The sequence below is a fragment of the Tachyglossus aculeatus genome, chromosome 20 (genome assembly GCF_015852505.1).
Source record: "Tachyglossus aculeatus isolate mTacAcu1 chromosome 20, mTacAcu1.pri, whole genome shotgun sequence".
In the NCBI taxonomy this organism is placed as follows: Eukaryota; Metazoa; Chordata; class Mammalia; order Monotremata; family Tachyglossidae; genus Tachyglossus; species Tachyglossus aculeatus.
Window position 1 is genome coordinate 11,335,886 of NC_052085.1, and position 27,143 is coordinate 11,363,028.

At 47.6% G+C, this 27,143-nt stretch overlaps 1 pseudogene; it reads right to left on the minus strand.

Annotated features, from left to right (window-relative positions):
• LOC119941261 overlaps positions 1 to 27,143 on the minus strand; it is an 82,428-nt pseudogene that overhangs the window by 22,029 nt on the left and 33,256 nt on the right.

Genomic DNA, 27,143 nt, shown 5'->3' on the forward strand with positions numbered 1-27,143 from the left:
CCAATGCCAGCAGGCTCAGCCGCCCGCATGGACCGTCCTGTGCCACTGAGAAAGTTGGGCCCAATTTCTGTTTGAAGAATGCTCATAAAAATCGAAATCATAATCGCATTTGTTAAGCTCTTACTATGCGCCAAGCACTATGTTAAGCGCTGGGGTAAATACGGGATGATCAGGTCATTCAGTCCCTGTTGTACCTGGGGTCGCGGTCCAAGGGGAAGGGAGAACAGATGCTGAATCCCCATTTTAAAAGATGAGGCAAGTGCGACGTGGCCTATGGGATCTGGCTTGTAATCCCGGCTCTGCCACATGTCCGCCGTGTGATTTTGAGCAAATCATTTAACTTCTCTATGCCTCATTTATCTCATCTGTAAAATGGGAATTAAGACAATGAGCCCCAGGTGGGACATGGACGGTGCCCATCTGATAAGCTTCTATCTACCCCAGTGCTTAAAAAATACTATTAACCCCCCCCCAAAGAAACCAAGTGGTAGAACCGGGAGTAGAACCCAGGCCCGAGCTCTTCCAACCAGAAGAGCTCTTCCCACTGTGCTGCTTCCCATAGAAGGGGAACTAAAGGTTTTTTTTGTTTTTTTTTTAAGGTTAGCAGGAGGGATTCCTGAGAAATCCTGGAATCCCTCACCAGTGAGGGATCAGAGAGCCCAGCAGCTTGCAGAATCTAAGCTCCTGTGCGTGTTAGGATTCTCATCCAGAACCATGAAAAGTAAAAATTTTTCAACTCCAATTTGCCAAGAAGCTGCCCTTCCACCCGTCATGAATTCATCGAATCACTGGGCATCTAAGAGCCAGATTATACCTCTCAGACGGCTTCTCGCAGTGATTAAAACTTACTTTACAAGGGGTGCCGGGCTTCATTAATCAATCGTGGCACGCTGAAAGACTGGATCGCGTCTGGGGTTTATGAGTGCTTTTCTAAAAGCCAAACTTCTCTAATCTCTAATAAAGGTAGTTGGAAACGCACAGGTGCCAGCTTCTTATTTCGAGTCAGGGAACCCAAAGGGATGGGAATTTTAGCCAAGGTGGGAACAGGGAGAGGATAGGCTTCCAAGGGCAAATAACCCACAGAGTCACTATGCCACCGCTTTGGGTCTTGTCAGTGCTAACCGACACTCTCTGGTCAAGTCTCGCCCCTTTAAAGAATGCCTCCCCACCCAAGCTTCAAGTCATATTTGGCCCCCAAGACTGTAAGGTCACTGTGGTCAGGGAATGTTTCTGTTACATTGTACTCTCCCAAGGATTTAGTAGAGTGCGCTGCACACCATAAGTCCTCAATAAATACCACTGGTTGATATTTCATCACCCCTTCTACTCTTATGAAATGCATATCTCGGAGTTTGGGTTCTACAACTAGTTGAAGTTCATTCATTCAATCATATTTATTGAGCGCTTACTATGTTCACAGCACTGAATTAAGCGTTTGGGAGAGTATAACAGCAGATACATTCCTGCCCACAATGAGCTTACAGTCTAGAGGGGGAGACAGGCATTAATATAAATAAATAAATTACAGCTATATCTACAGATGTATACATAGGTGCTGTGGGGATGGGCTACGTGCTTAGTCCTATGGGCTACGCACTAAGATTCTGAACAGAGACTCAAGACGATCAATGGCATTTCTTGAGCACTTACTGTGTGCAGAGCACTGTACTAAGTGCTTCTGAGAGTCCAACAGAGTAAGCAGACAGTATGCCCTGCCTTCCAAGATTTTATAAGTTTATAATTTTTAGACTGTGAGCCCACTGTTGGGTAGGGACTGTCTCTATATGTTGCCAACTTGTACTTCCCAAGCGCTTAGTACAGTGCTCTGCACACAGTAAGTGCTCAATAAATACGATTGATTGATTGATTGATTATAATCTAGTGGGGAAGTCTTCAACCTGTTTTATATTGCATTTATGCCTAGATCAGTGCCTCCAAAGATGCTTAAAACTTATTCGACTTCTCGGCTTGGAATATACTGAAATTCTCTAGTCAGCAGCCTGACTCACCAAACCGTAGTCTGTCATCAACTACTGCGGAGTCTGTCTTCGGAACCGGAGCAGGGGTTGTCTTGAATTTAGGCCCCACAATAAAAAAGATTAATGAAAGTGCCCTCAAATGAGAATGAGAAGGCACGTTATAATCCCTGCAAAACCTGATTCTTAGTTCACGGCCAGACAGAAATGTAATGGGAAAGATATGTTCTAGGGTCTTACTAATTCGTAACTATGGTAGTCGTTAAGCACTTACTATGTGTCAGGCACTGTACTAAGCACTGGGGTGGAAACAAGCAAATTGGGTAGGACACAGTCCTTGTCCCACCTGGGGCTCACAGTCCCAATTTCCATTTTGCAGATGAGGTAACTGAAACCCAGTGAGGTTAAGTGACTTGCCCAAGGTCACCCAGCAGACAAGTGGAGGAATCAGGATTAGAACCCGTGAACTTCTGACCCTCAGGCCTGTGCTCTATGCACTATGTCATACTGCTTCTGCACCTTCACCAAACATCTGAAAAAACTGAGTTGTCGCAAAGGTCCTAGCTATGCAACCCCAACTCTCTCTGAGCTTCAAAGCCTTTTTTTATGCTATGTGTTAAGCACTTACTATGTGCAAAGCACTGTTCTAAGCACTGGGGGGATACAAGGTGATCAGGTTGTCCCACGTAGGGCTCACAGTCTTAATCCCCATTTTACAGATGAGGAAACTGAGGCACAGAGAAGTTAACTGACTTGCCCAAAGTCACACAGCTGATAATTGGCGGAGCCGGGATTTGAACCCATGACCTCTGACTCCAAAGCCCGGGCTCTTTCCACTGAGCCATGCTGCTTCTCAGCCTTAATGAAGGCACGTTTCCTCCAAGAGGCCTTCCCTCACTAAGCCCTTCTCCCATTCCCACCCTGATTTGCTCCTTTTATTCATCCCCAACAATTTATTTCTATTAATGTCCGTCTCCCCTTCTAGACTGGAAGCTCGATGTGGGCAGGGAATGTGTCTGTTTTCTTGTTCTTGCCCAGGTGTTTAGAAAAGTGATCTGCACACAGTAAACACTCAATAAATGCAGTCAATCTTGCCCTTGCCCCTGTCTGGCTCCAGCAGGGGAACCTCAGTGCATTCCGCGTGGGATGGGGGACTGTGCCCAAACTGATTATTTTGTATCTATCCCAGTGCTTGGCAAACAGTGCCATTATTTGAAGCTGAATTTCTGCTGTGAAAACACTGACGGCAACAGGAATCGTATCATATGCCTCACTTTTATGGCCCCATCCTGATAGACACAAGGATCCTGGGATCTGATTTTACTAAGCAGGCAGAAAGGAAAGAGATTGAAAAAAGAATATGAGAAAAAGGAACCCTTCCTCCAAGCCCAAGTTTGAAAACTAAAACATTTCGTTGCCTCGGTGAGGTTAAGAAAACAAAAATAACAATAGCACACATGAGTCAGTACCAGGGTTCAATTAAGTGTGTAATCCAATGCACTGGGTTGAAGAAGCCACCACCTCAGGCAGTTTGTAATAAAATCCTCAACAAACCCTACTCTAAAACATGCTGTTTCCCTACCCATTCCCTGTGTTTTATGCCCCAAACTGTCCCAGAGAAAGATTTGGGGGTTTTTTTCTATTCAAAAAGAAGGTTCATTCATTTATTCGACCGTATTTGGAGAGCGCTTACTGTGTGCAGAGCACTATACTAAGTGCTTGGGGGAGTACACTATAACAATAAAGTGTTATGCTTGAATCATCCTGACCATCACCCTCACATTAAATCACTGCGGTTGTTAGTTTGTGCAGCAACATATAACTCTGAAGACTTCTTGAGCCCACTGTTGGGTAGGGACTGTCTCTATATGTTGCCAACTTGTACTTCCCAAGCGCTTAGTACAGTGCTCTGCACACAGTAAGCGCTCAATAAATACGATTGATTGATTGATTGATTTTCCCCTCACCCCTGAAATGAAGGGGGATTTTCTGGATTTGGCTTTTCTGGAGTTCAGATGATCACAGGGGATGCCATTGTTCTGACGATTTTGACACCGGTCTACATGTTTTGTTTTGTTGTCTGTCTCCCCCTTCTATTATAATGGCATTTATTAAGCGCTTACTATGTGCAGAGCACTGTTCTAAGCACTGGGGAGGTTACGAGGTGATCAGGTTGTCCCACGGGGGGGCTCACAGTCAATCCCCATTTTACAGATGAGGGAACTGAGGCACAGAGAAGTGAAGTGACTTGCCCAAAGTCACACAGCTGACAATGGGCAGAGCCGGGATTGGAACCCATGACCTCTGACTCCAAAGCCCGGGCTCTTTTCCACTGAGCCACGCTGCTTCTCATTTAGACTGTGAGCCCACCGTTGGGTAGGGACTGTCTCTATATGTCGCCAACTTGTACTTCCCAAGCGCTTAGTACAGTGGTCTGCACACAGTAAGCACGCAATAAATACGATTGATTGATTCTCATAATAAAGACTCCTAGACTGTGAGCCCATTGTTGGGTAGAGACCGTCTCTACGTGTTGCCGACTTCTACTTTCCAAGCGCTTAGTACAGTGCTCTGCACACAGTAAGCGCTCAGTAAATACGATTGAATGAATGAACGAACGAATGATGTATTCAATTGAATGTACTGAGCGCTTACTGTGTGCAAAGCACTGTATTAAGCACTTGGGAGAGTACACCAATAAAAAGACATATTCCCTGCCCACAACGAGCTGACAGTCCTTTTGGATATTTCATCTTCCCTGGGGGATGATTTCTGAGGGTTTAAAGTTTTCAGGCCTGAACCGTTCTGCTCTGGATCTTCGAGGTCCAGTGAAAGACTACTCGCCACTCCCTCTCCCCCCGAATCTTGTTCTGGACTCTTCAGATTACAGCCGTTTTGAAGCGGTTTATACACTACTGCTGCTCATGCCATTTTGAGGGATCAGATTTAGTAGACTGGCTACTAGACTTAAATCGACGGGCACAATAACTGGGAAGCAAGATTACCTACCACTTTTCAGGCAATTGGGAGAGAAGGCTTTCTCTGTTTTCCCAGACTTGTTTATACCAGAATCTTTTGGTTATTGTGTCATTTTGTTCATGCAATACTTGCAACGGCTATTGCAGGATGCACAGAATAACAATCAGGTGTGAGCAGAAAGAATGCAATAAAAACAACTTATAAAACCGACAAGCAGTGTGGCCTAATGGGTAGAGCATGGAGCCTGAGAGTCAGGAGGATCTGTGTTTTAATCCCTGATCCACCACTTGTCTGCTGTGTGATGCCGGGCAAGTCGCTTCACTTCTCTCCGCATCAGTTAACTCACCTGTGAAATGGGGATTAAGACCATGAGCCCCATGTGGGACAGGGACTGTGTCCAACCTGATTATCTTGCATCTATCCCGGCGCTTAGTGCAGTGCCTGCCCATAATACGCACTTTTATACCGTAATAAAACAAACATATGAAAATAAACCACAGGACGCTCCAAAAGGGCAGGGATCATGTCTACCCATTCTATTATATTACATTTCCCCAAGAGCTTAGCACAGTACTCCTCTCACGCTAAGTGCTAACGAAATACCTAACAGTAAAAATGAAAGAGGATGGAAAGGATAAATGTTTTTCTGATTGACTCTGGAGAGAATGTGTGCACTCAGTTCTATCTGGATGAGAGTTTTCACTATACGTTAGGGCCAGAACACAGCTGCATAGCTGTTGGGAGCAATGGTTGCACGTGTGTACGCAGCGTCAGGCACGGAAAATACAAGTCAGTTGGGTTCTGTAGAAAGACCATCTGCACTGTATGGGACAACGGGGGCTGCTGTTGCCAATTTGTACTTCCCAAGCGCTTAGTACAGTGCTCTGCACATAGTAAGTGCTCAAGAAATACAATTGATGATGATGATGATGATGATGAGTACAGGAGGCCTATGGCCTGGGGAGAAACCCTGATAGCAGACGGCCTGTGTAGTCTAGATAATGATAATAATAAAAATAATAACAACGACGGTATTTGTTAAGCATTTAATATATGACAAAGGTAGATAGAAGATAATCGGGTTGGACAGTCCCTGTCACAGTCTTAATCCCCAATTTTACAGCCGAGGAAACTGAGGCCCAGAGAAGTTAAGTAACTTGCCCAAGGTTACACTGTAGACAAGTGGCAGAGCTAGGATTTGAACACTAGTCCCAGGCCTGTGCTCTATCCATTTGGCCGCACTGCTTCTCTACTCTGAATAATATATTAGTAGCGGTATTTAAGCACTTTGTGCCAAGCAGGTGCTAAGCACTGGGGTAGATACAAGATCATCGGGTCCCACGTGAGGCGCACAGTCCAAGTAGGAGGGAGAAGAAGCACTGAATCCCCACTTTGCAGAAGGAACCGAGGCACCGTATCCAACCCGATTACCTTGTATCTAGGTGCCAAAAGGCAAAAGGGACTTCTCTCTCTCCCATCTCCTGAGGCCCTTTAGGAAGGGCCTGAAACTCCCCTGAGGCTCAGTCGCTGCTAAATCATAATAAGAGGAGAAAACAACAAGCTGTGGGTGCAGGAGACAACCTGACAGACATTTTCTTCCAGAACCCAAATGCTGCAGCCTCACGCCAAAGAGACCTGGGGAGAGGAACTTCAGGGTTAAGGAGAAGGGGGTGGAAGAAAAGGAGGAACTGCTTTAAGCTAGAGGGTCCCAGCCCAGCTCCACAGGCCACACGGGCTGCTTCTTTGTTGTCCCAGCCCAGGCTGGTGGCCCCCATCCTTTTAACCCCTGCCTGCCTGCAGAGGGTAAGTATCTCCTCTCAACACCTTCCCAAAGCAGGACAGTCTGTTCCACCCAAATTTAACAGTCCTGCTTGCCTGGGAGGCAGAGTGAGAGCCCGGGAACTGTCCGGCACACTGCCCTGGGACTCACTGTCCTTCTCGGCAAGCCTCGCTGATTGGCGGGGACCCATCTTTGTCTAACTTGTAAGTCCACTTGCTTGTCTAATGTAGAACGGTGCTGGCTCTTGTTCCCTCATTTTCACCTCCACAACCGAAGTGGATAAAGGGAATTTAGAGGACAGCTTTTTCCAAGTACGGGGAAGCAGCGTGGCTCAGTGGCAAGAGCCCGGGCTTGGGAGTCGGAGGTCATGGGTTCTAATCCTGGCTCCGCTACTTGTCAGCTGTGTGACTCTGGGCAAGTCACTTCACTTCTCTGGGTCTCAGTTACCTCATCTGGAAAATGGGGATGAAGGCTGTGTCCCATGTGGGACAACCCGATTACCTTGTATCTACCCCAGTGCTTAAGCACATAGTAAGTGCTTAAAAAATACCATCATTATTATTATTATTATTATGTAAGCATATTGGCTTGTTTGCATCACTCTGCTCCTCAAAGGTCTCCAGTGGCTACCCAATTTCTCTCCAATCAATGGTATTTGTTGAGCACTTACTGTATGCAGAGCATGGCACTGAACACTTGGGAGAGTACAGTACAGAATTGGTAGACTTGTTCCCTGCCCATGACAAGCTTACAGTCTACAGGGGAAGGCAGACATTAATATAATTAAATCCTGGACTTCAGCTTCAAGGTTCTCCCATCATCTGTTTCCTCCATACCGTCCACTACATCACATCTAATAATAATCATTTATTTTGTTTGCCTACATGGAACTCAGTCTAAGAGGGAAGGAGAACGGGTATTTTATAATAATAATAATAATAATGGTATTTGTTAAGCGCTTACTAAGTGCCAAGCACTATTCTAAGCTCTGAGGCAGATACAGGGTAATCAAATTGTCCCAGGTGGGCCTCACACTTTTAATCCCCATTTTAAAGAGGAGGTAACAGGCACAGAGAAGTTCAGTGACTCGCTCAAGATCACACAGCAGACAAGTGGCAGAGCTGGGATTCGAACCCACGTTCTCTGACTCCCAAACCCATGCTCTTTCCACTAAGCCACGCTGTCATCTCCATTTTACAAATGAGACACTAGAACTGAGACAATAACCGTCTTACCCAAGACGGTAAGAGGAGGGGCCGGGGTTAGGACCCAGGCCCCCTGAGTCCCGGTCCCCCTGCCCTTTCTACTTGGCCACGCTGTCTCACACGGCTTTCATTCGTTGCTCCTCCCAAGTGAGCCTTACCCGTTCCTTATTCTTGACTCTCCCACTACCAACTCACACCCTTTTCCTAGATGGTAACCACCTCATCAGCCAGTCTGATAGATTCCATCTCTCCCCACCTTCAAAGCCACCTCTTCAAGTAGGTATTCCTTAACTGGGAGAAGTGATTCAATCGAAGTCTTTTTTATGAAAGAACAGAAATTCTGGTGAGGAGAGAGGCTACTGACCACATGGCTCATTTGCCTCCCTTAGGCTTAGAGTTTCCTACAGAGAAGCAATTAACTCATTCAAGAGCAGCCAGTTGGGAGGCAAAGTTGCCTGGTAGAAGGATCAGGGCCTGGGAATCAGGAGACCTATGATCAAATATCATCTCTGCCTTGCTGTTAGACCTAAGGGAAGCAATTTCACGTCTCCGAACTTCGAATGATCCATCTGATAACAATAATAATAATGAAATTGCCCTTTTTGAGCATTTTCTCTATGTCAAACACTGTCCTAAGTGCTGGAATAGATACGAGGCAATCAGATGGGGCCCAGTCCTTGTCCCACATGGGGCTCACAGTATAAGGAGGTGGGTGAACAGGCATTGAATGCTTATTTCACAGATAATGAAACTGAGGCGCATAGAAATGAAGTGACTTGGCCGAAGTGACACAGCAGGCCGGTGGCAGAATTAGGATTAGACCCACTTCCCCTGCCACCGAGGCCTGTCCTCCTTCCTCTAGGTCACATTATTTCTCCCCTGTTCTTTTATCTCGTCCCCCTCTCCATCCCCCTCATCTTTATTTTATTTTGTTAGTATGTTTGGTTTTGTTCTCTGTCTCCCCCTTTTAGACTGTGAGCCCACTGTTGGGTAGGGACTGTCTCTACATGTTGCCAACTTGTACTTCTCAAGCACTTGGTACAGTGCTCTGCACACAGTAAGTGCTCAATAAATACGATTGACTGATTGATTATCATGGATTGTGTCTGATCAGGCTTGCTCAGCACTGAATTGAGTGCTTGCATGGCCCATAATAAGTGCTTAGAATAAATACCACTACTATTATTTCATTCATTCATTCAATCGTATTTATTGAGCACTTACTGTGTGCAGAGCACTGTACTAAGTGCTTGGGAAGTACAATCTGGCAACATACAGAAACGGTCCCTACCCAACAACGGGCTCACAGTCGAGAAGGGACTATACTATTACTATAATAAGCCCCCACTCCAGTTTGAGAAAAATAGTTACAGTGGCAGACCTTGGCTGCTGGCAAGCACCTCGTCCAAGTCAATTCGGTTCTTCACCCTCTACACATCCTGGGAAACTTTTTCCAAGAGAATTTGGGCCACAAAACCTCTTTCCTTCCCCAATTCGCTGCCTATCTCCTCTCCCAAAATCCTAAGAGCAGTCTGAGGGCAACCTACAAAACGTACTAACCCTAAAGTGAAAATAGAACCAAACAGCTGTGAATGTGAACTTCAAGCAGAGAGCTGGGGATAGGGGAGGAACGGGCCACTGGAAAGACGAGTCCTTAGTTATTTCCATGTTGACAAAAGAGAAACCACCGATGTGGGGAACCAGATGGATCACCACAGTGAGGTTGTCAAATAACAGGCTTCCAGGCCTCGAAACCCCACAGGGAGGCCTTGAACTCTATATACCTCTTAGTCACGTTCACCATTTGGCTTGGAAAATTCCTTCTTCCTTACCTTTTTCCTTCATTCCTTTGACACCCTGAATGAATTTCCTTCCTGATCCAGTGAAGGTAAAATCCTTTCTCCTCTCCTCCTACCTGTAATCTATTTTCATGTCTCTCCCTCAGAGGACTACAAGCTCCTTACCATTCACAAATCATAATAATGGTATTTGTTAAGCGCTTACTGTGTGCCAGGCACTGTATCATGCCTAAGCCCACTCTCCCAGGCACTTAATGCAGGGCTCTGCACCCAATAAAGGCTCAATAAATACCACTGGTTTAGTGAGGGATTGATTGATAAAAAGCTGGGTTACCCAGGAGGCTTGGCCAATGAGAGTAGTCAAAAAACAAACAAAAACCAGGTGGTTAAGAGTCAGGCATGCCCAGCAGAGTGTATTGCATCCCGACTCCACTAATTGTCAGCTGTGTAACTTTGGGCAAGTCACTTAACTTCTCTGTGCCTTAGTTACCTCATCTGTAAAATGGGGATTAAGACTGTGAGCCCGACGTGGAACAGCCTGAGCACCTTGTAGCCTCCCCAGTGATTAGAACAGTGCTCTGCACATAGTAAGCGCTTAATAAATGTCATTATTATTATACAAAAGGAATAGGGACTACCCCTCAGCCCTAGGTGCACAGAGAAAAGGGGAGGGCCTAGAGGACTGTTTACTGATCCGATTAGGAGATAAATTGTAGCTACAGATCACTGATTGACAGGGGGCCGAAGCTGTTTACCGATCAAATTAGGAGCGATCTCACAGAGGCCTGATCCTCATCCTGGGGGACCGGGATTCAGATGACCCACTGACTACTAATTGTCCGCATGTGGGGCCCTGAGACATGCTGGTTTCTGGACCATTCTGGGTGATAATAAGGTCCCAGATAACAAAGGCTTCACTGTAATCTATTCTGCCCTCTTATTTTCATTCCAAAACAGCCTCAGTGGACTGAGGGTCCTGTGGAAAAATGCCCCGTCAGCTCACTGAGGTCTCCAGTTGAGAGTTGAGGGGGGATATCACATCAATCAATCAATCAATCAATCGTATTTATTGAGCACTTACTGTGTGCAGAGCACTGTACTAAGCGCTTGGAAAGTACAAGTTGGCAACATATAGAGACAGTCCCTACCCAACAGTGGGCTCACAGTCTAAAAGGGGGAGACAGAGAACAAAACAAAACATATTAACAAAATAAAATAAATAGAATAAATATGTACAAGTAAAATAAAACATCACACTCCTCCCTATGCCTATTTCCTGTTGGCTGGCTAAAGAAGCAGCAAGGCTCAGTGGAAAGATGGGTTCTAATCCAATAAATACGACTGACTGACTGACTGATAGAAACCTCCTGCCTCCAGTTAACTTTTTCTGCCTTCAAGGCTCACTCTCCTATAGAAACTGTTACCCTTTGCTGAGCCTCGAGGGCCAGGGTCTGTGTTTAATTCCCACTGGAGACTCTTTCCCAGTGCTTAGTGCAGTGCTCTGCTCACAGGAAGCGTTTAATAGACGTTACTACTTCTATTACCTGCTGTGGCTACTGACCCTCCCATTAGTGAAAGTAATCCATCAATCGATGGTATTTATTAAGTGGCCCAGTGGAAACAGCACAAGCCTAGGTGCCAGAGGACCTGGATTTTAATCCCGGCTCCCCCATGGGTCTGCTGTATGACCCTGGGCAAGTCACTTCAGTTCTCTGGGCCTTAGTGTCTTCATCTGTAAAATGGGGAGTCGATCCTCCTCCCTCTTGACTCTGACACGTGAGACCCATTTGGGACAGGGACTGTATCCAACCCGTATAGCTGGCATCTACCCCAGCACTTAGTACAGTGCTTGGCAAGTAGTAAGAGCTTATCAAGTACAGTTCATTCATTCAATCATACTTATTGAGTGCTTACTGTGTGCAGAGCACTGTACTAAGCACTTAATGATGGCATTTGTTAAGCGCTTAATTTGTTTCAGGCACTGTTCGAAGCGCCTGGGGGGATACAAGGTCATCAGGTTGTCGCCCGTCATTCATTCAATCGTATTTATTGAGCCCTTACTGTGTGCAGAGCACTGTACTAATCGCTTGGGAAGTACAAGTCGGCAACAGATAGAGACGGTCCCTACCCAACAACGGGCTCATCCCCATTTTCCAGATGAGGTAACTGAGGCCCAGAGAAGTTAAGTGACTTGCCCAAAGTCACACAGCTGACAAGTTCAAAAAATCAAAATGAAGGGAGTCCCACCGGTCGCAGAGTGGCCTTTTCCACCACCCTCGCCCCCTTGGCGAGGACCTCTCTGCCCCGTGCGCCATCTTCCAAAATGAAGGACGTGGGTATAAACGTGGAGAAGAGCAACTGTGTGTGAATTAGGCCTTGAGGGCAGGCGGTGGTCTCTTTTAACGGACCAGTTCGATGCTGATATGGCCTGCTGCCAACAGAGAGGTGAATGGGGATCAACACTAATCCCTCCGCTTTACCTTGAAACAAAACGGGGGTTCCTCCTTCACCAAGAAATCGCCATTTGTCCTTGCCCCTTTTGTCCTCCGCATTCCTGGAGGCTTTTCTTTGCACCCCGCGAACCAACCCCCAACAGGGTTTGGTCCTGGTGCTTATCAGCTGCAGCGGGGAGGGGGTGGGGAAGGGAAGGGGACTTTGGCACTTTGGGATCAGCTTCCAGGCTGTGGGCAATCAGGCCTGGCAAACTGGCTGCCTCACTTGGGGTGGACTCTTGGATGGGCCATTCTTCTGGGGAGGAGCTAGCTCAGGGAGAAGGAAGTCTCAGAGCCCTCCCCCAGCCCTCAAGAGCCCCTGTGAGGAGTAAAACCCACCACAGCCATTCCTTCAATCATTCAATCGTATTTATTGAGCGCTTACTGTGTGCAGAGCACTGTACTATGTGCTTGGGAAGTCCAAGTTGGCAACATATAGAGACAGTCCCTTCCCAACAGCGGGCTCACAGTCTAGAAGGGGGAGGCAGACAACAAAACAAAACATAGTAACAAAATAAAATAAATAGAATAAATATGTACAAGTAAAATAAATAGAGTAATAAATATGAACAAACATATATAATACATACAGGTGCTGTGGGGAGGGGAAGGAGGTAATAATAATAACAATAATAATTGGCATTTGTTAAGCACTTACTATATGCAAAGCACTGTTCTAAGCACTGGGGAGGATACAGGGTGATCAGGTTGTCCCACATGGGGCTCACAGTCTTAATCCCCATTTTACAGATGAGGTAACTGAGGCCCAGAGAAGTTAAGTGACTTGCCCAAGATCACACAGCTGACATGCGGTGAAGTCCGGATTTGAACGCATGACCTCTGACTCCAAAGCCCGGGCTCTTTCCACTGAGCCAGGCTGCTTCTCTAAGGTAAGGCAGGGGATGGAGAGGGGGAGAGGAAGGAGTCTGGGAAGGAGGGGGCTCAGTCAGAGAACTCGGGGAGAACTTGTGGAGAATTTGGTTCTCTCTCACCCTGTCCCGTCTCCACCTGGGCCAAGTTCTCCTCTCCGTCTAGCCCAGGCTAGGGAAGATCCCTTCCCCTGCCCTTTGGGGAACACTGCCAAACCTGACACCTTGGGAGGGTCTAAAAGGAGAAGCTGTGTAGCCTAGTGGAAAGAACCCGGGTTTGAGAGTCAGGAGACCTGGGTTCTAATCTCAGCTTGGCCACCTGACTGCTGCGTGACCTTGGGCAAAGTCACTTCACTTCTCTGGACTTGGTTTTTCTCCTCTGTAAAATGGGGATTAAATCCCTGTTCTCCCTCCCCCTTGGGCTCTGAGCCCTAAGTGGGCCACGGAGGGTCTGCTTACACTGTAACGACCTCAGGCCTTAGCAAAGTACCTGGCACTTAGTAAGCACTTAACAAATACCATTTTATTATTGCTAATTATTGCTAATAATAATAATAATAAAAACCTACTCTGAAGCTGGGTTGCCTTGGGGAAAATGGGGTTTCCTTGCAATAGACTGTCTTCTGTCTCTGTGGAGAGGAGGGGCCCAGGGACCAAAAAAGAGTTCTGGTCTCCGGGGAGGGAGGAAGGGGAGTGCGGGGAATGGGAAGAGGCTGAGGGAGTGTGTGTGGGTGAAGGTGGGACTGAGGGAGGAGGGAGGGAGGAGGTTAGGAGGGAGGAAACCATCCCTCTCATTCAAGTAGTATCAATCAGTCAATCTCTCAATCACTGGAATTTTTTGAGGGTTTACAGTGCAGGGGGGTACAAGAGAGTAGAGTCCCTGCCCTCAAGGAGTTTACAGTCCAGTGGGGGAGATAGACATTGCAATAATCTCCAGATAGAGATGGTGGGGCCCTCTCCCCCTCATACCCCTCTCCATCCCCCTCATCTTACCTTCTTCCCTTCCCCACAGCACCTGTATATATGTATATATGTTTGCACATATTTATTACTCTATTTATTTCACTTGTACATATCTATTCTATTTATTTTATCTTGTTAGTATGTTTGGTTTTGTTCTCTGTCTCCCCCTCTTAGACTGTAAGCCCACTGTTGGGTAGGGACTGTCTCTATATGTTGCCAACTTGGACTTCCCAAGCGCTTAGTACAGTGCTCTGCACACAGTAAGCGCTCAATAAATATGATTGATTGATTGATTGATGGGGGGGGGGCATTCCAGTGGGAGTACAGTGCTCTGCACACAGTAAGTGCTCAATAAATACGATTGATTGATTGAGTGAGTGAGTCTTCCCAGGCTCCAAAGCCCGGGGCCCCTTCATTGACTCAAGGAAGCTCTTTACCGTCTCTCAGGGCCACTGCCCTGATCTTTGACCTCTGATATTATCGACCACTTCCTGATAGTTACCAGGGCTCAAACACTTCCCTTTCCACCCTCTATTTCTCACAGGGGGTCGGGGTGAAATGCTAACCACACCTGGCTTTGCGCTTCCTTAAAATTCAGGGGGATCTAAGTTGCTCAGGGTCAAACTTTTGAAGTTCTTTCCTTGGGGGTGTTGGGTACTGTGTGTATTGGGAGGGAGGGGAAAGGAAAGAAGAGGATCTGCTTTTTCCACTCCTACACTGACATTGCTCTTCTCTTTCATTATTATTGGCCTTCCCCGACTAGGCCCTCATTTCCTTTTCTCCCACTCCCTTATGTATCACCCTTGCATCCTTTAATAATAATAATGATGGAATTTAGTAAGCACTTACTATGTGCAAAGCACTGTTCTAAGCGCTGGGGAGGTTACAAGGTGATCAGGTTGTCCCTCGGGGGGGCTCACAGTCTTAATCCCCATTTTACAGGTGAGGTAACTGAGGCCCAGAGAAGTTTAGCGGCTTGCCCAAAGTCACACAGCTGACAATTGGCAGAGCCGCGATTTGAACCCGTGACCTCTGACTCCAAAGCCTGGGCTCTTTCCACTGAGCCATGCTGCTTCTCATTATTTATTCTTTACTCATTCTTTATTCACCCCTTCCTCAGCCCCACAGCACTTATGTACATATCTTTAATTTACTTATTTCTGTTAATTTCTGTCTCCCCCTCTTGATTATTGTGGACAGGGAACATGTCTACCAACCAAGAGAAGCAGTATTGCCTAGTGAATGGAGCCTGGGCCTGGGAGGAGAAGGACATGGGTCTTATCCTGGCTCTGCCATCAGTCCGTTGTTTGACCTTGGGCAAGTCACTTAACTGCTCTGTGACTCAGTTACTTTATCTATAAAATGGGGATTAAGACTATGAGCCCCACGTGGGACGTCCAACCTGATTGACTTAAATCTACTTCGGTGCTCAGAAGAGCGCTTGACATCTAGTAAGAGCTTAACAATCATCAGAAAAATGTGTGTGGGATCCCCTCAAAGGTTTCAAGGAGGAGCCGATCAGCCCACTGCCTCTTCATTATTGGTCAATCAATCAATCAATCAATCAATCGTATTTATTGAGCGCTTACTGTGTGCAGAGCACTGGACTAAGTGCTTGGGAAGTACAAGTTGGCAACATATAGAGACAGTCCCTACCCAACAGTGGGCTCACAGTCTAAAAGGGGGAGACGGAGAACAATACCAAACATACTAATAAAATAAAATAAACAGAATAGATATGTACAAGTAAAATAAAAAAATAAATAGAGTAATAAATATGTACAAACATATATACATATATACAGGTGCTGTGGGGAAGGGAAGGAGGTAAGATGGGGGGGATGGAGAGAGGGACTAGGGGGAGAGGAAGGAAGGGGCTCAGTCTGGGAGCCCCTGGTCACTACTGTTCGCAGAGAGGTGAAGGAAGACTTGCTGAAACTTGTACTTCCCAAGCGCTTAGTACAGTGCTCTGCCCACAGTAAGCGTTCAGTAAATACGATTGATTGATTGATTGAAAGCAAATATGCATGGACCTGTCAGGCATTACGGGATTGGATTTAAAAGTGGGGAGATTGGGAGGAATCAGTGGCCCTCCGGAGAACGGGAGAAGTAAACTCGCTGTGGCCAGGGAATGTGCCTGTTTATTGTTATACTGTATTCTCCCAAGCACTTGGTACAGTGCTTTGCACACAACACTCAATAATAATTATTGTATCCATTGATAATCATGGTGTTTGTCTTTTAGACTGTGAGCCCACTGTTGGGTAGGGACTGTTTCTATACATTGCCAACTTGTACTTCCCAAGTGCTTAGTACAGTGCTCTGCACACAGTAAGTGCTCAATAAATACAATTGATTGATTGATTGATTGATTAAGCATTTACTATGTGCCGGGCACCATACTAATAAATACGATTGAATGAATGAATGCAGTTGAGTTTGCTGGTCTCTTTGCTCCCTGGGATGACAAAATCAGTTTAGTACAGAGGGGGATGTGTGTAGGTTGGGGGGACAAAGGGAGAAGGGGAAGAAGGGAGGTAGGGAGGGAGAGGGGAGATTTGGCTGGCTGGGGATCACACAATTTTTGCTCATGCCTGGTTCTGAAAGAGGGAATCAAAAGAATTATTAAGGGCTTACTATGTGCCAGGCACTGTATTAAGCGCTGGGGTGGATACACGCTGCTTAGAGAAGCAGCGTGGCTCAGTGGAAAGAGCCCGGGCTTTGGAGTCGGGGTCATGGGTTCAAATCCCAGCTCTGCCTATTGTCAGCTGTGTGACTGGGCAAGTCACTTCACTTCTCTGGGCCTCAGTTCCCTCATCTGGAAAATGGGGATGAAGACTGTGAGCCCCCCCCGTGGGACAAACTGATCACCTTGTAACTTCCCCAGCGCTTAGAACAGTGCTTCGCACATAGTAAGTGCTTAATAAATGCCATCATCATTATTATTGTCATTATTATTACAAGCAAATGGATTTGGACACAGTCCCTGTCCCATGCTGGGCTCACAGTCTCAACCCCCATTTTTCAGTTGCGGTAAATGAGGCCCAGAGAAGTGAAGTGACTTGCCCAGGGTCACACAGCAGACAAGTGGCAGAGCAGGGACTAGAACCCATCTCCTTCTGACTCTAACCACTATGCCGTGCTGCTTCTCCAACTCTGAAGAAACCTGCGGAAATGGAGCCACGTGGCTCTCCGCCGATTCCCCCCACTCGAATTCTCCGCTTTCTCTATCCTCGCCTCTCCAGCCTGCTCTCTTCAGACCGTCAAGCCAGTCTTTGAGCTGTATCCCTCCCTCGACTCTCCCATCTCCGGCCCCAGCTCCTTCAGTTCCCCCGACTTGGAATTTCCTTCTTTCCCCCACTAACCTGCGAGACCATAGCCCTTCCCGGAATCCAACTCCTTTTGAAAGCCACTTCCTCCAACATGCCTTACCTGATTGATTCCCAGCATCTCAAATCATCATCATCATCATCAATCGTATTTATTGAGCGCTTACTATGTGCAGAGCACTGTACTAAGCGCTTGGGAAGTACAAATTGGCAACATATAGAGACAGTCCCTACCCAACAGTGGGCTCACAGTCTAGAAGACATATATAAACTCCTCAGCACCTCTAGCGCTTTTGTACCTACTCATCCTCGGCACTTATGTACACACAGTTTATTCAATCGTGCGTTCAGTTATTGACTTGGATGACTTTGTAAGTATCTTTCTGTTGGTTTTTCCCCATTAGGGCATAAGTGCCCACATGGGCAGGAAATGTTCGTTTTGTACTTCCCAAATGCTGCATACTGTGCTCTGCACTCAGAGGGCACTCAGTAAGGACACTTAGAACAGTGCTATGCACATAGTAAGCGCTTAATAAATGCCATAATTATTATTACTACTACTACTGCTATTACTACTACGGCAACAGGGACTGTGTTTGAATTCACTTATTTTACTATCAACCCAGAACATAGTACAGCACTAGGCACTGAAGCAGCGTGGCTCAGTGGAAAGAGCCCGGGCTTGAGCGTCAGAGGTCATGGGTTCTAATCCCGACTCCCCCACATATCAGCTGTGTGACTTTGGGCAAGTCAGTTAACTTCTCTGTGCCTCAGTTCCCTCATCTGTAAAATGGGGATTAAGACTGTGAGCCCCAAGGGGGACAACCTGATCACCTTGTATCCCCCAGCGCGAAGAACAGTGCTACGCACATAGTAAGTGCTTAACAAATACCACCATTATTATCTGTAAAATGGAGATTATGGGCTATGGATTGTGTCCAATCCGATTAGCCTACCCTAGAGCTCAGTACAGTGCCTGGCCCATTGTAAGCGCTTAACCGATACCATAAAGATTGTTACTATTATTATTAATGTTTGTCATGGGAGCCTGATGAACCCTTAAGGCATTCACCTGATGCCCAGTGAGGTTAGGGGCTGAACCAGATCAGATCAGGTTCTTGGCAACACTTAAGCACTTGGACTCCTCCATAGGAAAGAAAAAAGGAAGAGACCAAGGATCAGAGTGATGGTGGGGTCCGGCGGGTGACCCCTTGCCTGAATTTTCAACTGTCCATCAGCACAGGGCAGATAATAATAATAATAATAATAGCATTTATTAAGCACTTACTATGTGATAATAATAATAATAGCATTTATTAAGCGCTTACTATGTGCAAAGCACTGTTCTAAGCACTGGGGAGGTTACAAGGTGATCAGGTTGTCCCACAGGAGGCTCACAGCATTAATCCCCATTTTACAGATGAGGTAACTGAGGCCCAGAGAAGTGAAGTGACTTGCCCAAAATCACACAGCTGGCAATTGGCAGAGTCAGGATCTGCTCAGTGGCAAGAGCGCAGGCTTGGGAATCCCGGCTCCACCACGTGTGAGCTGTGTGATCTTGGGCAAGTCACTTAACTTCTCTGGGCCTCAGCGACCTCATCTGTAAAATGGGGATGAAGAGTGTGAGCCCCACGTGGGACAACCTGATTCCCTTGTATCTACCCCAGTGATTAGAACAGTGTTTGGCACATAGTAAGCGCTTCACAAATCCCAATTTTAATGTTTAACATCTGGCTCACCTTCCTCATTTAGAACCTGGAGAGGCAGTGTGGCTTAGTGGAAAGACTCCGGGCCTGGGAGTAAGAGGACCTGGGGCCTCAGCCCGGCTCTGCCACTTGTATGCTGCGTGACCCAGGGCAAGTTACTTCACAACTCTGAGCCTCAGTGACCTCATCTGTACATTGAGAATTAAGACTGTGAGCCCTATGTGGGACAGGGAGGGTATACAATCTGATTAACTCCTATCTACCCCAGTGCTTATGCTTTGCACATAGTAAGCGCTTAATAAATGCCATCAGTTTTTTTATTATTTTTTACAGTGCCTGGCACATAGTGGGAGCTTAACAAATACCATAAAAATAGGAACCTCCTGGGGAGAAGGGGACCACCACTGCTTCGGGCTTCATCCCTGTATATATGTATATATGTTTGTACATATTTATTTCTCTATTTATTTATTTATTTATTTTACTTGTACATATCTATTCTATTTATTTTATTTTCTTGGTATGTTTGGTTTTGCTCTCTGTCTCCCCCTTTTAGACTGTGAGCCCACTATTGGGTAGGGACTGTCTCTATATGTTGCCAACTTGTACTTCCCAAGCTCTTAGTACAGTGCTCTGCACATGGTAAGCGCTCAATAAATACGATTGATGATGATGATGATCCTAGGCTCAGGCCTGCGGCCTGCACTCAGGGCCCGTTGGCGGTTGGCTGGTCGGGGTCACCTCGGACATCTGGGGTCCAGCCCGCCTCCCCAACTCCCAACCAAACGACGATTCTCCTCTCCTCTCACTGCCCCCCGAGCGGCGAGTGGGCACTCGGTATCACCGTCATATCAGAAAAAGAGCCGGGCCCAGAGCCTCGCCTCGGATTTCCAAACCGACCAGCTCCTTCGTAACCGCTTTTCTCCAGGGTGTGAAATCAATCATGTCACGGGCTGGCCTCCCCGGGAGCCAGGGGGAAGCGGCCTTCTCATCTGACTCCAGACACCGGCCCGGGCCTTTGATTCTCCCCGCCCTCCGGCCTCTTCTCGAGTAGCCTTCTATTTTTGACCTGGGCAATCTGTGCTGGGTTTTCTCCTTCTCTTTGTGTGGAGAAACCGTGACTAAACAATTTATAACCCGGGGCCCCTCCCTCGCATCGAGCTGTACCTTGGCCTGTCGAGTGTCGGTGGCGGCGGCCTCTCCTCAAACGGCTCGGTGGCATTCGGGCCGGTTAATTTCTCACCGTGCGTCAGTTCCTGAAGCCGTGACATTTTGTTTACCCTTAAATTTGCCTTTCCGTCCCTGCGCCGGGTCCCGCCTGGAACAGAGAGGCCCGGGCTGGGGAGGGCTCCTGGCCTCGGACCCGTTATCGGTCTCGCTGCTCTCCAGAGAGCTGGATGTTAGCAACGGGATGATTTAAAAACCTCCGTTGACGAGTTTCAACTTCCCCGTGGTGAGGGAGGATGGGGAGAGACGGTGGCTAAGTCAAGGCCTGGAAAACGCCACAGTCTTATTGTACCCGAATGCTGACCCTCGTAGGCTCTGATAATAATAATGATAATCATAATAATAATACTCACGGTGTCAGTTAAGCGCTTGCTATGTGCCAAGCACTGTAGTAAGAGCTGGGGTAGAGACAAGATAATCGGATCTGATCACCTTGTCACCTCCCCAGCACTTGAAGTGCTTGAAGCGGTGATTTGCGGTGATAGTAAGTGCTTAATAAATGCTATCATTATTATTATGATTTATTTGTTAGGCACTTACCACGTGACAGGCACCGTTCTAAGAGCTGGGGTGGAAACCAGCCAATTGGGTTGGACCCTCTCCCTATCCCACGGGGGGCTCACGGTCTCCATCCCCATTTTGCAGATGAGGGAGCTGAGGCACAGAGGGGTGGAGTGACTCGCCCGGGGTGGTGCAGCAGACAAATGGCAGCAAACCTCGTGACTCCCAGGCCCGTGCCCCAACCCCATGCAGGAGACAAATGGCAGCAAACCTTGTGACACCTTTTAGACTGTGAGCCTACTGTTGGGTAGGGACTGTCCCTATGTGTTGCCAACTTGTACTTCCCAAGCGCTTAGTCCAGTGCTCTGCACACAGTAAGCGCTCAATAAATACGATTGATGATGATGATGATGACTCCCAGGCCCGTGCCCCAACCCCATGCAGCAGACAAATGGCAGCAAACCTTGTGACTCCTTTTAGATTGTGAGCCTACTGTTAGGTAGGGACTGTCTCTATGTGTTGCTAACTTGTACTTCCCAAGTGCTTAGTACAGTGCTCTGCACACAGTAAGAGCTCAATAAATACGATTAATGATGATGATGATGACTCCCAGGACCATGCCCCAACCCCATGCAGCAGACAATTGGGTAGGGACTGTCTCTATGTGTTGCCAACATGTACTTCCCAATCGCTTAGTACAGTGCTGTGCACACAGTAAGCGCTCAATAAATACGATTGATGATGATGATGATGACTCCCAGGCCCGTGCCCCAACCCCATGCAGCAGACAAGTGGCAGCAAACCTGGTGACTCCTTTTAGACTGTGAGCCTACTGTTTGGTACGGACTGTCTCTATGTGTTGCCAACTTGTACTTCCCAAGCGCTTAGTACAGTGCTCTGCACACAGTAAGTGCTCAATAAATACGATTGATGAAGATGATGATGACTCCCAGGGCCGTGCCCCAACCCCATGCAGCAGACAAATGGCAGCAAACCTCGTGACTCCCAGGCCCGTGCCCCAACCCCATGCAGCAGACAATTGGGTAGGGACTGTCTCTATGTGTTGCCAACATGTACTTTCCAATCGCTTAGTACAGTGCTGTGCACACAGTAAGCGCTCAATAAATACGATTGATGATGATGATGATGACTCCCAGGCCCGTGCCCCAACCCCATGCAGCAGACAAGTGGCAGCAAACCTGGTGACTCCTTTTAGACTGTGAGCCTACTGTTGGGTACGGACTGTCTCTATGCGTTGCCAACTTGTACTTCCCAAGTGCTTAGTACAGTGCTCTGCACACAGTAAGCGCTCAATAAATACGATTGATGAAGATGATGATGACTCCCAGGGCCGTGCCCCAACCCCATGCAGCAGACAAATAGCAGCAAACCTCGTGACTCCCAGGCCCGTGCCCCAACCCCATGCAGCAGAAAAATGGCAGCAAATCCTGTGACTCCGTTTAGACTGTGAGCCTACTGTTGGGTAGGGACTGTCTCTAGATGTGGCCAACTTGTACTTCCCAAGCACTTAGTCCAGTGCTCTGCACACAGTAAGCGCTCAATAAATATGATTGATGATGATGATGATGACTCCCAGGCCCGTGCCTCAACCCCATGCAGCAGAAAAGTGGCAGCAAACATTGTGACTCCCAGGCCCGTGCCCCAACCCCATACAGCAGACAAGTGGCAGCAAACCTTGCCTTTTAGACTGTGAGCCTACTGTTGGGTAGGGACTGTCTCTATGTGTGGTCAACTTGTACTTCCCAAGCACTGAGTACAGTGCTCTGCACACAGTAAGCGCTCAATAAATATGATAGATGATGATGATGACGACTCCAAGGCCTGTGCCCCAACCCCATGCAGCAGACAAATGGCAGCAAACCTTGTGACTCCTTTTAGCCTGTGAGCCTACTGCTCGGTAGGGACTGTCTCTATGCATTGCCAACTTGTACTTCCCAAGCGCTTAGTTCAGTGCTCTGCACACAGTAAGCACTCAATAAATACAATTGATGATGATGTTGATGACGCCCAGGCCTGTGCCCCAACCCCATGCAGCAGACAAATGGCAGCAAACCTCGTGACACCCAGGCCCGTGCCCCAACCCCATGCAGCGGACAAATGGCAGCAAACCTTGTGACTCCTTTTAGACTGTGAGCCTACTGTTGGGTAGGGACTGTCTCTATGCGTTGCCAACTTGTACTTCCCAAGCGCTTAGTACAGTGCTCTGCACACAACAAGCGCTCAATAAATATGATTGATGATGATGATGATGACTCCCAGGCCTGTGCCCCAACCCCATGCAGCAGACAAATGGCAGCAAACCTTCTGACTCCTTTTAGACTGTGAGCCTACTGTTGGGTAGGGACTGTCTCTACGCATTGCCAACTTGTACTTCCCAAGCGCTTAGTACAGTGCTCTGTACATAGTAAGCGCTCAATAAATATGATTGATGATGATGATGACTCCCAGGCCCGTGCCCCAACCCCATGCAGCAGACAAATGGGCAGCAAACCTCGTGACTCCCAGGCCCGTGCCCCAACCCCATGCAGCAGACAATTGGGTAGGGACTGTCTCTATGTGTTGCCAACTTGTACTTCCCAAGCGCTTAGTACAGTGCTCTGCACACAGTAAGCGCTCAATGAATACGATTGATGATGATGATGATGATGATGACTCCCAGGCTCGTGCCCCAACCCCATGCAGCAGACAAATGGCAGCAAACCTTGTGACTCCTTTCAGACTGTGAGCCTACCGTTGGGTAGGGACTGTCTCTAGATGTGGCCAACTTGTACTTCTCAAGCGCTTAGTACAGTGCTCTGCACACAGTAAGTGCTCAATAAATATGATTGATGATGATGATGATGACTCCCAGGCCTGTGCCCCAACCCCATGCAGCAGACAAATGGCAGCAAACCTCATGACTCCTTTTAGACTGTGAGCCTACTGTTGGGTAGGGACTGTCTCTATGTGTTGCCAACTTGTACTTCCCAAGCGCTTAGTCCAGTGCTCTGCACACAGTAAGAGCTCAATAAATATGATTGATGATGATGATGATGACTCCCAGGCCCGTGCCCCAACCCCATGCAGCAGACAAATGGCAGTAAACCGTGTGACTCCTTTTAGACTGTGATCCTACTGTTGGGTAGGGACTGTCTCTAGATGTGGCCAACTCGTACTTCTCAAGCGCTTAGTACAGTGTTCTGCACACAGTAAGCGCTCAATAAATACGATTGATGATGATGATGATGACTCCCAGGCCCGTGCCCCAAACCCATGCAGCAGACAAGTGGCAGCAAACCTGGTGACTCCTTTTAGACTGTGAGTCTAGTGTTGGGTAGGGACTGTCTCTATGTGTTGCCAACTTGTACTTCCCAAGCGCATAGTACAGTGCTCTGCACACAGTAAGCGCTCAATAAATATGAATGATGATGATGATGATGACTCCCAGGCCCGTGCCCCAACCCCATGCAGGAGACAAATGGCAGCAAACCTCGTGACACCCAGGCCCGTGCCCCAACCCCATGCAGCGGACAAATGGCAGCAAACCTTGTGACTCCTTTTAGACTGTGAGCCTACTGTTGGGTAGGGACTGTCTCTAGATGTGGCCAACTTATACTTCCCAAGCGCTTATTACAGTGCTCTGTGCACAGTAAGCACTCAATAAATATGATTGATGATGATGATGATGACTCCCAGGCCCGTGCCCCAACCCCATGCAGCAGACAGTTGGGTAGGGACTGTCTCTACGTGTTGCCAACTTGTACTTCCCAAGCGCTTAGTACAGTGCTCTGCATACAGTAAGCGCTCAATAAATACGATTGATGATGATGATGATGACTCCCAGGGCTGTGCCCCAACCCCATGCAGCAGACAGTTGGGTAGGGACTGTCTCTACGTGTTGCCAACTTGTACTTCCCAAGCGCTTAGTACAGTGCTCTGCATACAGTAAGCGCTCAATAAATACGATTGATGATGATGATGATGACTCCCAGGCCCGTGCCCTAACCTCATGCAGCAGACAAGTGGCTGTAAACCTTGTGACTCCCAGGCCCGTGCCCCAACCCCATGAAGCAGACAAATGGCAGCAAACCTTGTGACTCCTTTTAGACTGTGAGCCTACTGTTGGGTAGGGACTGTCTCTATGTGTTGCCAACTTGTACTTCCCAAGCGCTTAGTACAGTGCTCTGCACACAGTAAGCGCTCAATAAATACGATTGATGATGATGATGATGACTCCCAGGCCCGTGCCCCAACCCCATGCAGCAGACAAATGGCAGCAAACCTCGTGACTCCCAGGCCCGTGCCCCAACCCCATGCAGCAGACAATTGGGTAGGGACTGTCTCTATGTGTTGCCAACTTGTACTTCCCAAGTGCTTAGTACAGTGCTCTGCACACAGTAAGCGCTCAATAAATACGATTGATGATGGTGATGATGACTCCCAGGCCCGTGCCCCAACCCCACACAGCAGACAAATGGCAGCAAACCTTGTGACTCCCAGGCGTGTGCCCCAACCCCATGCAGCAGACAAATGGCAGCAAACCTTGTGACTCCTGTTAGACTGTGAGCCTACTGTTGGGTAGGGACTGTCTCTATATGTTGCCAACTTGTACTTCCCAAGTGCTTAGTACAGAGCTCTGCACACAGTAAGTGCTCAATAAATATGATTGATGATAATGATGATGACTCCCAGGCCCGTGTCCCAACCCCATGGAGCAGACAAATGGCAGCAAACCTCATGATTTTCAGGTCCGTGCCCCAATCCCATGCAGGAGACAAATGGCAGCGAACCTTGTGACTCCTTTTTGACTGTTGGGTAGGGACTGTCTCTATGCGTTGCCAACTTGTACTTCCCAAGCACTTAGTACAGTGCTCTGCACACAGTAAGCGCTCAATAAATACAATTGATGATGATGATGATGATGATGACTACCAGGCCCGTGCTCCAACCCCATGCAGCAGACAAATGGCAGCAAACGTCGTGACTCCCAGGCCCGTGCCCTATCCCCATGCAGCAGACAGTTGGGTAGGGACTGTCTCTATGTGTTGCCAACTTGTACTTCCCAAGCGCTTAGTACAGTGCTCTGCACACAGTAAGCACTCAATAAATACGATTGATGATGATGCTGATGACTCCCAGGCCCGTGCCCCAACCCCATGCAGCAGACAAATGGTAGCAAACCTTCTGCCTCCTTTTATACTGTGAGCCCACTGTTGGGTAGGGGCTGCCTCTATGTGTTGCCAACTTGTACTTCCCAAGCGCTTAGTACAGTGCTCTGCACACAGTAAGCGCTTAATAAATACGATTGATGATGATGATGATGTTGACATGGTGCTCATACTCTAGACACTGAACAAAGATGAAATCTTCACGTTGCAGATGAGGGAATTGAGGCACAGTTAGGTGACTTGCCCAAGGTCACACAGCCGATATGTGGTGGAGCAGGGATTAGAACCCCAGGTCCTCTGACTCCCAGTACACGCGCTTTCCACTACGCCATCCTGCTTCCCAAGACAAGAAGGAAAATAAACTAATTTGAGTTTCATCTTTCCTACTTTCATCTGTTCATACTCTCCTTGATGTTTTAACAATAATTGTGTTTGTTAAGCCTTTTTTTAAAGGGCTCACTATGTGCAAAGCACTGTTCTAAGCTCTGGGGGGGTACAAGGTGATCAGGTTGTCCCACGTGAGGCTCACAGTCTTAATCCCCATTTTACAGATGAGGTGACTGAGGCTCAGAGAAGTTAAGTGACTTGTCCCAGGTCACACAGCAGACATGTGGCAGAGCTGGGATTAGAACCCATGACCTCTGGCTCCCAAACCCGTGCTCTTTCCACTGAGCCATGCTGTTATGTGACAAGCATTGAGGAAGTAGTAATACTATCTATCGAGCATTTGCCGCGTGCAGAGCACTGTACTAAGCACTGGACACTGTATTTGTAAGCTTTTATGGATAAATACAACAGATCATGTGGTTCCACTTCTCCATCGTCCTTGTAGTTCAGTGTCAACCCCGCCGGCTGGATTGTAAACTCGTTGAGGGCAGGGAATGTGTCGACTTATACTTCCCAAGCGCTTAGTACAGTGCTCTGCACACAGTAAGCGCTCAATAAATACTATTGATTGATTGACTAATTCTCTTGTACTCCTTCAAGCACTTGGTACAGTGCTTTGCACACAGTAGCTGCTAAGTAGATGCCACTGATTGGTGAATTGACTGAGCGAGAGAGACGGGAGAGAGACATTATCAATCGATGATATTTACTGAGCCCCTACTCTGTGCCGAGCACTATACTAAGCGCTTGGGAGCATACAAT